The sequence below is a fragment of the Cupressus sempervirens genome, chromosome 8 (assembly GCF_028749045.1).
Source record: "Cupressus sempervirens isolate cs-2001-9-10 chromosome 8, ASM2874904v1, whole genome shotgun sequence".
Classification (NCBI taxonomy): Eukaryota; Viridiplantae; Streptophyta; class Pinopsida; order Cupressales; family Cupressaceae; genus Cupressus; species Cupressus sempervirens.
Genome location: NC_143125.1, coordinates 66,621,598 through 66,634,207, shown reverse-complemented (window position 1 = coordinate 66,634,207; position 12,610 = coordinate 66,621,598). Strand labels below are relative to the sequence as shown.

The following is a 12,610-nucleotide window of genomic DNA, read 5'->3' as shown; positions in this document are numbered from 1 at the left end:
TTTTGTTTTGATTAGGTTATTATGCATTTCTTGAGATCTCTACAATAGTTAGTTGAATTTGCATAATCATCCTTTCAAAGATTAGTGTAGGAAGCAATTTTACACAGCTTTGCTTCTTTTACATTTACCCTTGACTTATAATTAACATTTTTACTAATTCCAAAGAAATTTAAACGTAGACTAAAATGTAAAGCATTAGTATAGTAGCCAAAGGAAAGAAATTCAAATATTTTAATGATTATTTACCCTTGACTAATAATTTAAAAATTTTCTAACTCCATAGAAATTTAAATGCAAACTGAAATACAAAGCATTACTATGGTAGCTGAAGGAAAGAATTTTAGATACTTTAGTGATTATTCTCCTCAACTAGCATATCTTCTACAGATTTCAAAGAAAATGACTGATTTACAATGGCTTCAACTTAAACGTCCACATGATTGTAGTAATAACAATACTGCTGAGTGGATTCTCTACAAAATTTGCAATGGCTTCAACTCAAAGTTCCCCATGATTACAGTAAGAAGGATATTCCTAAGTGAATTTCTCTACAAAATTTATAGTCTTAAAGACTTGAAGGAGTATCACCTACAAGCTTGTAGCAAAAGGATGACTAGGTATATATATTTTTGTGATAAATAATTTCCTTTTAGTTGTATCTATTAATAGTTCATTCTCCTTAGACTTTTTACCATTCAAAAGCAATAGTCCGAATCAAGAGAATTGTATATTTCAAATTTTACTCATGCTAAAAGAGTTGTATTATACTTTCCCAGAATCTAGGTTCGAAGGGACTTTAAATAATATGGTGAGGGCAATTAGAATGTTAAAACATTTTGAAGTTTTTTACTTGCAATATGACTATGGAATTCAAATTTTTGAGTGGAATTGCTTGCTAAGATCTATAAGAAAACTCACCAAATTGAAAATTTTAACGTTGAAAGGGGATTACAGTTTGAGTAATAACAGAGAGACAAGTGATGATGAGCTAGTAGGGGAATTCACTTTGAGTAACGGGGGAGAGACAAGTGAAGATGATTTATTCCCTATGAGAAGCCTTGAAGCCATAACCCTATCTACTAGACTCAATGTACGTAAGGTCTCAATAAGTGGATAGTTGTGTCTTGACCTTAAATCTATCAAGCTATGTGACATAAATAATGAAATTGAAGTGGATTTAATAGGGGTAACCACACTAGAATGTCTAGTATTGTTAAGATGTATAGAGTTGAGAAAATTATTGTGCAATGATTTATTGTAGCTTGAAATGCGTTGCCCTAAATGGTGTGATTCTTTGAGTGAGTTGTCTAGTTTTTGGTGTTTCAACCATCTCAATAGGATCTATATTAATAAGTGTTGGGAGTTGCAAGATATATCAGCTATTGAAAGACTAAAGGATTTGAAGAGGATCTAGATTTCAAGTTGTCTAGAGCTAAAGAATATCAAAACTATTGAAGAATTGAAAGGATTGAAGAGAATTTGGATTGAATGATGTGACCAACTAGAGAGAAAATTTTTTTATAAATAATTGAAAGTGTTGAAGAGAATCTTCATTGGGACATGTCCAAGATTGCAAAGCATACAAGGCATTGAATACTCAATATGTCCGAGCTTTATCATTGCTACATGTTGAGATTGGTCCCCACATGGGTCCCCTACTATTATTTCTTTACAATGTTGAGAGAAGCTTGGCAGAACTCGAACTTCTCTCATGGAACAACCTTTGTAAGTGCATTAGTTGGATTCTCCTTGGTATTAATCTTCAAGACTTGAATTTTCCCCTTGTCAAGTTTACTTTGAATGAAATGATACCATACCTCAATATGCTTAGTCCTGCTATGAAACATTGCATTTTTGGCTAAGTCAATGGAACTTTTGCTATCACAATACAAGGTTGATCCTTGTTGAGGACAATCAAAATCACCAAATAGAAGTTGCAACGAAATCAACTCTTTTCCTCCTTCAGTGAGAGCAATGTATTTAACCTTAGTATTAGAAAGTGAGATCACTTGTTGCAACTTTGATGCCCAATTGATCGCTACTCCAGCAAAGGTAAAAACATAACTAGTAGTAGATTTTTTATTGTCTAAATTTTTAGACATATCCAAATTAGTATAACCTCTAAGTGAAGTGTCTTTGCCATCAAAAAACAATACAAAATCAAGATTGCCCTTAAGATATCTTAAGATCCACTTAACCACTTCCCAATGTTGTTTATCCAGATTGCTCATGAATCTGCTGATAATTCCCATTGCTTGGGCGATATTCGGATGAGTGCAAACCATTGCATACATAAGATTACCCACTGCTAAAGAATATGGCATGTTCTTCATGTAGTATTTTTCTTCTTGTGTCTTGGAACACATGGCTAAAGATAATCTGAAATTATCAGTGAGAGGTGTGCTAACCGATTTGGCATCTGCCATGCGAAAAATCTCTAGTACCTTGAGAACATAGTGTTCTTGAGAAAGCTTTATTTCCCTCTTGTTTCTATCACAAATAATGTCCATGCCAACTATCCATTTTTCTACCCCTAAGTCTTTCATGGAAAACCTTTCTAACATCTTTGCTTTCAATTCTAAAAGCAACTTCATAGATGATCCTATGACAAGCATGTCATCAACATAGAGCAATAAGAGAATAAAGGAACCATCAGGTAACTTCTTGAAGTAGACACATGGATCAAATTCACACCAAATGAAGTTATTTTTAGTCATGAATCAATAAAACTTGAGGTACCATTTCCTCAGAGCTTTCTTGAGACCATACAAGCTCTTCCTCAATCTATAATATAAGTGTTCTTTACCATGTTTAATAAATCCCTCAGTCTACATCATGCAGATTTCTTCATTCAGATCACCATGGAGAAATGATGTTTTGACATCCAGCTGCTCAAGTTCAAGATCATGAGCATCAACTAAACTAAGAATAACTCAGATTGTAGTCATCTTGACCATGGGAGAGAAGATTTCATTGAAATCTATGCCCTTTTGCTGATCGAAACCTTTAACAACCAAGCTAGCTTTATACCGCTTTTGATTTTTTTCCTTCATCTTTCAACCAATAAATCCATTGATTTTTGAGTGGTTTCTTATTTGGTAGCAAAGAAACCAAATCCCAAGTTTTGTTTTGCAGTAGAGAATCCATCTCTTCCTGCATCACTACCTCCCATTTATGAGAATCCAATGCTTTGCAAGCTTCTTTGAAGCTTGTTGGTTCAACTTGGTCTGAAAGTAAAAGTTCCAACTTTGCTTGTTCAAAGTAGAAGAGTTCATAATCAGAGAATCGAGTAGGAAGCCTTCTCTATCTTGTTGATTTTCTCCATCCTTGAGCATTTTCATTATGGTCTGAATTTGCCTCTTCTTTATCCTACGAGTTTGGAGTATAAAATTCAAAGTCACTTTCCCTTGAAGAAGTGTAATGTTTCTTTTGACACTAGTAAATTTGAACTCAATTTTCAACATATTTTGGTTGAAATTTTGACCTAGGTTGATTGAAATTTTGACCAAGTAGTTCATGGTAAATTTTTTCATCAAATTTTTGACCAACATGTAGGTTGGTCAAAATTTTGACCAATACATTCATCAAAAAAATTTAATTTTTGCTAGCTCTAATTTGTCATTATTGGTCAAAATTTCCGCTAATGTTTGGTCAATTTCTTTTAGAACTGGTCAAAATTTCCACCAATGTTTGGTTGAATTTTTTTAATAATTGGTGGAAATTTCGACCAAGTCTTAGTAGAAAACTATCAAGAATTGGTCAAAATTTCCACCAATGTTCGGTCAAATTTTTTTATAATTGGTGGAAATTTCGACTAGTTCTTGGTAGAAAACTATCAAGAATTGGTCAAAATTTCCACCAATGTTTGGTCAATTTTTTTTTTTATGCTGTATCAAGCAATTGTTTCTTATCCAAGCCATTTAATTTGCACCCTTTTAAATCTTTGCAAAGATAAAGTTGGAGCAGGAGAATTTTTCTTCTCAAAGGTGTCCTCTGATTGTAAAGTGTCCATTCCATTATTTGTTTGCAACTTAAATTAAATCTCTGCAAAGATAAAGTTGGAGCAAGAGAATTTTTCTTCTCAAAGGTGTCCTCTGATTATAAAGTGTCCATTCCATTATCTATTGGGCAGGAGAATAAATTCTCCTGCTCCAACTCTATATTTGCAGAGATTTAAAAGGTTACAAATTAAATGGCTTGGATAAGAAACAAATGCTTGATATAGCATGGAATAATTGAGCATTTATGAATAGGGCACCATCAATTATGTGAATGATGTAGATGTAGTCAAATTTTTCAAGGTCAAAGCCATGAAGGATAGGGATGGATTTGAATGAAGACTATATATGCTTAGATGTCAATGGGCCACTGTTAGGTATACTTGACCAATTAGACTACAACTTGCTTGTCAATGGACCTGAAACAACATGTCACTTGATTCTCTTAAAATAGGAAGCATCGGGAATGTCAAACCTTACCATAGGTATCCTTTCAACTAAAGTTGGCACATGCAATGTGTTTGCTCGAATGCTTGTAATTGGTTCTTTTGGAAGTAATTGACCTCTTAATATGAAATTTTGACTCAATATGTGAGTAGTACAAAGGTTTTCATCTGATTCAACAAGATTCAACTCATTCTTTTCTAATCATGCATATTGATTATTGGATTGTGATAATGGAGATGTATGCCACAAAGAGGCAATAGTCATAGTTCCAACTACTGTCCCTAATCCCATTGCAAATTTACTTCCTCTACTAGTTGTATTCCCATTTCCACCACCAACTAGAACTGGCAGAGCATAAGTGTGCATATTTCTCTATGTTAATGTTTGTGTATCTTGTATTTTGTCAACATTGTCAAACTTCTTATGCATCGATGGTGCCAAGGGTGTTGATTTATTGCCAACCATTGGATGTCTGGTACTATTAAGTCTCAAATGTACTCATCTAATAAGTGTTCTAGTTGGACCTAACTTGCTACAAATCTCATTAAGAACCAACAATTCATATCAAGCTTAGGTGAAGAGTTGATCCCTACTTAAGCTTTCATTGGTGCAGAAAAAAGTAGCTATCATGAGCAAGACAAGATCCTTCTTTGGAATCTTTCAAGTATAGAAAGGGTCAAAGATGTGATCTAAGTCCTTATAATTGCTACTACAAAGTGCAAACCAAACTTTTAGAGAATCATACATAGTAATATGACAACCTAGAAAAATAATGATAGCAGACTAGATTAGGATGCTATATAAAGTAGCCATCAACTAAAATTTGCTAATAGTAGACCATATTGGGATGCAATAGATCACCAAAGTGTATATAATGTTCAAAACTATGCCTAAAATTAGCTGGGTATTTTGATACAAAAACATGACTAGCTGATTCCAGAATCAATCTCCTAAATACTGTATAGGCTAGAGAATTCATGCCAATGTGCACCACAATCAGAAAAATAAGGCAATACTCTTTAATGCTATTTAATACATTTTCTAAGAAGATGATTCCTTCATCAAAAACATACACATGCTGATTCTAGAGGCAATCATCTAAATACTACATGGAGCATGGAAAATTCATGCAAATGTGCAAAACTAGTTAGAAAAAGAATCAACACCCAATTGTTTATAGATCTTGCTAATCCCAACATGCAACATTCAAATTTATTGCTTACAAAAATAATTTGTAGTCAATTCAAGTGCAATTATTGATGCTTTAAGAGCCATAATACCTCAATTGCATACAAAAAAAAATTGTAGTTAATTCAAGCACAACTATTGATACTTTAAGAGCCATAATACCTGAATTGCATAAACGTAAAAAGAAAACAAATGACAAAAACATGTATCTTTTCAAGCTACAAGGTTGAACAGTTCTTGTGTGCACTAAATTTATTTTTACTTTCACACTAAAATCATTCATCTACTTGAGTTGACTATTAAGGAAGCAATCAAGATCCAACATCATACTTTCAAATTTAATTAAAGCATGTAAGACAGATATCTAGGTACAAAAAATAAAATAGAATAAATCAATCTTGACAAAAAAGCTACAAACATTTCAAGCATGGCTATTTAAAGTTTAAATAACTTGGGATCCTTTCCTGAAAGTAAACGAAAAGGGATGATAAACATACATTCTAGAGATTCCATAAAAGTTTTGAAAAATGCAACAACTTGTTCTTCTTCCATTAATGATCTATAAGAGTGCGAATAACCTTTATTGCAACTTCAAGAGTGAAGTTCAAGAAGGTGTATTTTGAAGGCTAACCCAGGGTTATGTACCTAAAAGAGTCATGTACCTGTTGTTTGAATCATATTACCTACTGTTTGGATCAACAACCCTTGAGAAAGATTGAGAGGTGAGTGGATATGCACAAAATATTAGAGACCATTTTGTTAAATTTTGATAGAATGTGTTGAAGATGAAATTTTAAAGATACTTTTGGGTATCATTTATGAGTTATGTACCTTCTATTTGGATCATAGTACCTACTGTTTGGATCAACAACCCTTGAGAGAGATTGACAAGTGAATGGATATGCACAATATATTAGAGAGATGATGAGGTACCCCAAATATCGTCTATCTAGGCCCAATAGTAGGACCTTGTCCTCTTTGGCCTCATGGTCCTTAACCATATTTATGAGATGATGTACCTAGTGAGCTCTATACATTGTTCTCCATCATGTCAACCTCTTACCTCTTATGATTGTGGATCCCTTCTAATTCACTCCAAAAATTGATCAATGTGAGGTTGGTAGGGGAGGCTGCAATATGGTGCCCTTAAAATGATCCTCAACCCATGGCCTGATTCACATAAAAATACCTCAAATACCTTCCATTGTTTTCTCTCCTTGCATTCTCATTCTTCCCTCCACATGATAGGGTATTGTATGCAAAAATTCATATTTTATATATGCATAGGTATTGAGACTCAAGTAGCATTGACTGCATAAAATCTATGTGCATTTTAATATATATATTAACTTCTATGTATAATTCACATAAAAATAAATACACAGCTACTTCTTGTTGGGTGATGCGACGCGCTCCCCTGCCCACAGGTGGTTAATTATGTGATGTTCTATGTTCACTAATAGTCATGGCTTTTGGTGCAACGGCAAATGGGGCCCACAATTGGTATCAGAGCCTGGTTTTGGCCTAGTCATGGGTTCAAATCTCCCTAGTGCCTTCCCGACCCGCGTAAGCGCCTGGTATGCGCGTCGAGGGGGAGATTGTTGGGTGATGCGACGCGCTCCCCTGCCCACAGGTGGTTAATTATGTGGTGTTCTATGTTCACTAATAGTCATGGCTTTTGGTGCAACGGCAAATGGGGCCCACACTTCTTCACACTACAATAATTTAAGAGATTATAAACAGATCACCCTGCTATAGATACGATCACTTCTATTGTTTCTTTCATTACCTTAAGTTCTATTTTTGGGCACACATTTCTATTTCTTCCTTGAGACAGAAGTTATATTTCTTCACGAATCGTATCCCTTCTAGACTTTGATGAATCCCATCACCTTGCAAAATCACATCTCTTCCTTAAAGATATTCTTTGTTAGCATTAACTCACATCTTTTTGGAGGTAATTACATTGCTACTTTATCAACATTTAGTTATTCCATCTAATGATAATACTATTTTCCTTAATAACCACCTGCTTCAGGTTGGGTAATGATCTCTACCTTGGTCGCTGTTGTTTGCTGCTTATGGCAGGTCCACTGCTCTAAATCACAGCTCTCTATTTGTTTTCCTGACGCCCCTTTGTTTAAGATGTTGGATTATTCCATTTATTTTTCTAAATATTGTGTATTGTCCAAGATATTCAAATACAAATCACTATCTGAAAAAATTACAAATCTATAAATGTCCAGAGCCTTTGGAGTGATTGACTGACTTCTGAACACCTTTGGAATGATAATCAGTAGTTTCAACTTCAAAAAGCATTTTAATTTTAGCAAATTGTTCATAACGTTTAATCTATAGTTACAAATTTTCATGATTGTTCCTTAGTATAATTCCTCTATTGGGTTATATGCAGGGGATAGATTAACAGATAGGGTGAAAGATTTAGCCAACACAGAGGTAAAATACCATTGTGGACTGTTTTTGTTTTATGCTTCTTCTTTCCAAGAAAAATCCTTAAATGAGTGCCTAGATGGTTCATTGGAGGTTTTCCCTTTCCAAGTTGTGCAATGAGTGTGGTCCATTGATAATATCTTAGTCTTTATGTTAATGACAGTTTTATGCTAGAGATTCAAATGGCTTAAGGATGTGGGATTATATATGGGAAGATGTGGTTGTGCAGCCTCAATAAACTATCTTAAACGATTTCTTAGTCTGTATGAAACATACAAGTTCCAAATTTGATATTGGCTAGATGATTAGATGACACATCGCAAGGTAGGAGAATTCCAAAAAGAGATGTCCTAGCCCCCAACAAATAACCACGTAGCAGAAACACAATAGCAAGAAGCAACAAATGCAAACTCTGATACATTTTAAGACAAAGTCAGAATTTAAATTGTTGACTCTTACCCTCCTTAATTTGGAACATATCTCACAATCTTACTAATTTGGTATATCATGGTTCACTCAAGTGTCTTGATGGCAAAAATTAATCTTTTGAAAGCAGCAGATGGAAGTCTGGAGTTATTTTCTGTGTACAACTTCCATCTCCTCTTCTAAACATGATGACATGTTAATGATCAAGATGATGGTGATAACTACATCACAAATACCAAGATGAGCTAGAAAATATTGTTGATATATTTAGTGAAATAGCTTGTAAAGCTTTAATAAGTTTGATCAGATATGTTTGAGCTTATGATGAAATTTATATTAGAGTTGTTGTCCATCTAAAAGTATTCATTTCTATGGGTCATGGTACTTGAATAGTTGAATACAAAGGAAAATAACAAGAATAACTTATGAGATGGTAGTTAAGAAAAGAGAAAATATAATGTAATCCGTGGTAGGAAGTTATTTATCACCACTGCAAAAAGTAGAAATTTATATGCACACATACAACAGGAAGCTAATAATATCTTTTTTTGGAACTTGGCCTGAAACAATTTTACATTAATTTTCTAAGAGTTTCAAAGACTTAAATATGACAATGCTCCATGGACTAGAGAACTTTATCATAACCATACCCCCAGATACTGGAGGTCATTCTTTATCATAACACTTCCTCAAGAAGTTTGAGGACTTAACTATTCAATCAAGTGTTGAGTCCAAGAATACCTTTTTATCACTGCTCAGTACTTCAAGGACTTCATTATATGAACAAAATAAGTAATTTGAGGTCAGACCTTGTTCCAACTTCCAAGTATTTCATGATATGAGTGCTCCAAGGCATTTTCAGATTTCACTCTTTTCATGATGACCATCACTTTTTTTTCTAAGTTACCAAATTCTCTCCAGCAACCCTCACAGTCTGGTTCACTTCTATACAAAGTCTGGTCCTTGTCAAATTCTCTCCAAATTCTCTTGCAGAGCTATGAATTTGCTGCAAATTCTGTCAGAGGAACATGGCAGATTTTACAGCAAATTCTGAAGAATTTGCTATCTAGACCTAGACAGGATTTGGTCTCGGAACATTTTTTTAGACTTTTTAAAAGTGTTTTTTGTCCTCCCAACTCTATTGTGACCACAAAAAGACCAAAAAAGATGTTTATATGTCATTTATTCAGTTGTGTATGAAAGTGAAAACTTGCTTATAAAGGAAATCCAAATTGACAATAGGTGACATCTAAATTGATGATTATAAAGGAATGTCCTTAAACAGATATGATATCTTCGAATCCGGGACTTCAAATTTTTATCTCAACTTTTGATATAGCCTGGTTACAAATGCTCTAACCAATACAAAATTAAAATTCAAATAATTGCACTTATCTTTCGACAACTCTTTTCATTATCAAATTGTCCCCTTGATATGGAAATATTTTCCATGCATGTGATCAAGCAAGTGTACCAAGTTGTATGTATGGCTAAATGATGGAGTTAATGTCCTATTAAAATGAAACATAGTTTTGATTGTGTATTTCACTATGTTCCTTTACTATTAGCAAATTCAAGTATGGATCTATTTCTTGTTGCATATATATACAGACATACATATTTTAAAAAAACATATATTTTTGTATGGATGAACCCATAATGAATCTGAGCCCAAGCCTCAAAAAATATAGATGAATTTTGAACCCGAATATTAAATCCACATCTGTACCAAAATTTGAGTTGGCAACTTAGAATTTTAAAGATACTTTTGGGTATCATTTTCTAACTTCTGAAGGCTAGAGACTTAAGGAATTCCTATATATGTCTTACTGTTCAACAATTAAGTTTTGTATTTATAAAAGTATATATTTTTTCTCACTAGAATGCGCAATGCCATCAATACCATATATTGCATGTGGTGTAGAGTGTCTACCAAAACCATTCAATCTTTTAGGATCTATCTGATCCAAGTTTCATTGAGAACACATTAGAGGCATCTTCCATCAACAATAAATCCACTTCCTAATCATCTCTTCCTGGGATTCAATAATCAAACAAAAATTAATCAACATCTATCAAGGCAATGCCATACCTCTAACAATATTCCTCCAACCTTGCCATTCAGTGTCCATTCATTAGATCTTCAACCAACATTCATTCAATAAATATGGTATACCTATATATACACATATTATTAGCAACGATTGACCTTTTATCATCATCCTTAGTATTTTCACATTGTCCTAAACACAAGCATTACTTACAAGCATTGTTACGTAGTGTAGAAACATGAAAAGATATGGCTGAATAAAAAAGAAACAATATTTATGATCATGTATAATAAAGATTGTAGCTAGCAATTTTGATACTAGTATAGTGAAGTTTCTGTTGCAATAGGACTTTTTGGGAAGAAAATAGAGCGCTATTTATGAGTATTCTTACATAGTGTAGTAACATGAATATATATGTGGCTGAAAAAAGAAGAAATAAGAATATTCAAAACATATAATACAGATTGCAAGCATCAATTTTGACACAAGTATAATGAAGCTTTCTACTGCAATAACCTACCATAGAATGAATGGATAAAATAAATGTGTTAAATGACTTATTTATTATAAAGAAATATGTAAAGTTTAGTTGGCTGAGATTGGTATACCCAAACTGGATCCAAAGCTTTATCTTGAGTAACACCATATTCACATATCCAAGGGTGACCTATAATAATTATAAACTTGGCTTGCTTAATTATATTCATAATTTTTCTATAGAAGGGGAAAAAAATGGTATGTCCACATGGAGTTTCTAAAAATATTTTGAAATGTTGTCAAACCCTTTCCAAATACAAGCCCTAGTCTTTCTCAAAAGTTCCTTCCTATTTTTCTTGACAGTTACTCTCAAAAGTATCTAAGTTCACTGCTAATTTGCTATATCTTTCAAGGAAAGTAAGGTTTGCTAAAAAACACAAATACAATGAAGACTTACAGAGTAATATCTCACATAGAACTTCATGTGCATGGATGCATTGAGCTAGGTCTTTAGTAAGCATCTTCCTGATAAGATCCTTGGCACTCTCAGAAATTGAAGGCCAAGGTTCTGAATCAAAATAATGTGGCCTCATAGAACAACATAAAAAATTCTCTATTGGCTTTCTAAAAATTAAAAATTAAAAAAATACCATACATGAGTTGGCACATCCATAAATTTATCTTTTCAAGGAAAAAGCTACTTTAATAGAATGAAATATATTTGCAGCCTTTGGATGCCTCTCACCTACCCAAAATGGTGGAACACCCATTCAAAAAAATTTAAATTGATGAAATTATTTTGACTTGAGAGAGAGAATTAAAGCAACCATGGATAATGCCTTTCCATAACATGATAAGCCTACTCACAACTGAACAATGATAAGTCAAAATGAATTATCAACAAGTGAATATGGGAATTCTTACACTCAAATGAAGGCACATTTACTATATATGGAGGGAGGATTTGCAACAGAGGTCAAAAAGTAGCTAAAGAATCATAAATACCATCATCACCACCATCATCATATATATATAACACGGGAAAAGTTTCACCATAGTTGACACAACTTATAAAGCAATCATTTAATCCCATATAGATATATCTTGAAATAAGTGCCCACATTTTGAAATACATAGACAATATATAAAAATTGTGGCTTACATAAAAAGCAACAATTATATTGGGGATTAACAATGTGAATAGTAACGCATTATTCTCAATGTTCTTTATCTCCAGGCTTGTTGATGTAGGTCATTTTCTTTGACTTCTTTGTTGACTAGTCCTTGGCCTTCTCAATACATAAGCAAACAAAAGAATTTAATATTGAGCACTCCATTTAAGTTGACAAGAGAATGACGTGATAGAGAATATCTAGTTAATGCACATGTAAGTTTTAGTATGTGGAGAAAATCCCAAAAGCTATGGTACTTAAGAGTTCTATTACTTCCGATTTCTATATTCATATTTGTGTTTTAATTTCCAACTTACTAGCAAACTTGTTAAAGCTAAAACACTGAAGAATGTTTCATATAAAGAAGCTCCTTCCATATGGCTCTACAATAAGAGCAAAC

The 12,610-nt window shown here is 33.3% G+C and overlaps 1 pseudogene; it reads left to right on the top strand.

Moving 5' to 3' along the window:
- Positions 1-805: 805 nt before the first annotated feature.
- Positions 806-1,633, top strand: LOC149541638 (uncharacterized; annotated as a pseudogene).
- Positions 1,634-12,610: the final 10,977 nt, after the last annotated feature.